At 36.3% G+C, this 2,742-nt stretch overlaps 1 long non-coding RNA gene across 1 annotated transcript; it reads right to left on the bottom strand.

The window, feature by feature from the left end:
• Positions 1-44: 44 nt before the first annotated feature.
• On the bottom strand, positions 45-1,245 carry LOC113236271. The gene is made up of 3 exons (XR_003310933.1): positions 822-1,245; positions 394-477; positions 45-108 (listed from the first exon to the last, which is right to left on the bottom strand). It is a non-coding gene; the product is annotated as an uncharacterized LOC113236271 (long non-coding RNA).
• Positions 1,246-2,742: the final 1,497 nt, after the last annotated feature.

Below are 2,742 nucleotides of genomic sequence, written 5' to 3' on the forward strand. Positions count from 1 at the left end.
AACTTGAGTCCAACAAAAAAATTCCATTACCTAAGTCCTGTTTAGGCAGTGGAATTTGCGATGGGCCAGGCACATTCTGAGACTCACTGGAGCTAGAGGCAATTACTTCTGAAACGTGAGAAATTACACACTATAACTTTATGCAAGTCTCTCCTGTAGGTATTTTGGTATTCTGTGTGTTTATGAGTGAGAGTTAAATAAATGTGATAGGTGATAGTTGAAAATAATAACTTGTTATTTATTTGCAACAAGCATTATGTATACTTATTATCGCATACTATAATATCGAACCAGTAAAGGGGCCAATATGTCAGAATATAAATTTACATGCAATAAATCCATTTCAACAGTTTTACTAGAAAATGTTACAGTAATACAAACTGCATTACTAACCTTTTAGTGGTTCCCTTTGAAAGTATGTGTGGTCAAAGTGTCTTTTACGCAAGTAACTATGCTCCAAATCAATATCCATGTTTTCTGTAAGTGCAAAATAAATAAAACAATTAATATTAATAACATTAAAAGTTATTCCTTCGAACTAGGACACATCCGGGTATAAACACTAACACATGCAGGTATAAACAAACAATTCAAAACTCAATACTATTTCTTTAGTTTTAAAATTAAGTAAGTACTTAAATTGTTATAAGTTATTAACGCTGGATACACCAACGTCGGCAATTGCGAATTTGTTTCTTAGATGACGGTTATAGTTATTAATATTTTATTTCTACAAAGCAACTACGGGCTAAGCTCATATTAAAAGTCTGTTAGGACGTAGAGATTAGAAGGCTATAGTAAAGTCTGTACTTAAAACTTACCGGCATTGTCCTGTGATGGTATTCCAGAGGAAATCTCGTCTTCGGTAAACAAAGATGGATATGCACTGCCTATGAGACGTAATTTCGGCGTAATAAACCTCTTTTCAAAGTGTTTTTGACATACAAAAACGTTTGAAAGTTCTTCTGGTGATAACTTTTTCAGATTATCACGATTTAGTTACTTTAACCACTTCATGAGTCTTTTCTCAGTGCGAGGAAAATGATGTAAAATAGCGTCCTGTCGTGAACTTTTACATACACAGCACTCGTACATTTTGTATGAAGCAAAATACAAACACACAATACAGAATTAACGGAGAAGATAAGCACGTCACGTCTTCACTCGATCCGAACCTGTACAAACAAGCTACAAGCCACTACAAGGTGAAAACAACAAAACAATAACAAAGTGTAAAATACTACGATGGGAGCCGTCAATGTACGACACAGTAATGTCCAACACAAGAATGTACAGCCAAGAATGTCCGGCCCAGGAATTGGAGACACAGGTCACGTGGTATCACCATTTTTGATAGGCTTTGTTCACAATGAGATGTTCTGATGGACGAAAATTTAATTTTTTTTTTTAATTTTTGCTTTTTAACAACTGGCAGCTAGGAGTTTCTACGACGTAATTTTATCCTTTGTAATAGCCAAAGTAAACTGGGGAAACACGATCAAAGGAAAATTAATAGCGGAAAGAACTTGGAAAACTAAGAAAACGGACTTTCACTTTTTGGTTTAGTTTTAATGTTTTGAAAAAGAAACTTGAGTTAACGGATAACAAAATAAAATGCTTGACAATGAAAATGCAAGGCTAACAACACACAAGGAGTCAGTGGAAATCGATGGATGGCTTCGTACTCTGGAAAACACATCTCGTGGCTATAATTTAGAAATTCATGCAGCTCCCGAGCTGAAGTAGAAAAATCATACTGTTATTATTTATTTATAGCTACAAGTTTAGGCTCTCTGATAGAAATAGAACGCATACTTCCCGACATTGTAGAAAAAATATATTTATACCGTTGATCGCGGATAGCTTCAAGTAAGGAATCAAATATGAGATGCCCTGAATGTGGAAAATATAAAAGAGTGATCAGTGGCCTGCAAAAACTATAATACATGGAGGGAATATTTGTGCATTTTTATGAGGTATACCCTGGACAATTTCCGTTGGAAATAAAAAATTATCGAAATTGAAATAAACAAGATGGCCGCCAGACAAATTTCAAAGTCTTCTATCACGGAGATTATTAAAGATAGGTAGGAAATGCTCAAAGGAATGTCATAGAGGATAACACTGGTCAACTGCCTGGGTGAAAAAAAATCAAGATGGCGAATTCAAGATGACAGCCGAAGAAAAACTTGCTTCTATCCGGGTGAAATGGCATACCCAGTATGCCGTCTTTAGGAGTCGTGGGGCCAAAAGTTTCTTTTCACGATTTTTTTATATGCTGCCATATAAACATTGTTTTCGTTAGAAATGACTGTCAAGACAAACTTGCTTTGATTCGGATGATAATTGGAGCATGCGGAGGTCTCTAAGAGTGCCGGATTAAAAGTAATCGAAATTGATTTTTCGCCATTTTCAAACATGGCCGCCATACAGGCGTTCGCATAAAAATTAATAATATTAATATTAATTAATAATAATAACGCACACACTCAACATAGCCCCGCACTAGGGAAAACCCTGTGTCGCGGGTGCCATGGACACACACATAGAAAACCACAAATTACACCCAAACTCACGAGAGAAATAAATGTAGTATTTGTATGGACAAATATTTCTCCCGACGCGGGAATCGAACCTGGGACCTCTGCGTGGCAGTCCGGCGTGGTAACCGTTCGGCCACGGAGTCAGCTTTAAAAAAACTGAAGCTGTAGAAAAAAAACTGCTCTAGGAGTGCTTGATAAT

This window comes from Hyposmocoma kahamanoa, unplaced genomic scaffold (genome assembly GCF_003589595.1).
Source record: "Hyposmocoma kahamanoa isolate Upper Pololo Valley unplaced genomic scaffold, ASM358959v1 90868, whole genome shotgun sequence".
Lineage (NCBI taxonomy): Eukaryota > Metazoa > Arthropoda > Insecta > Lepidoptera > Cosmopterigidae > Hyposmocoma > Hyposmocoma kahamanoa.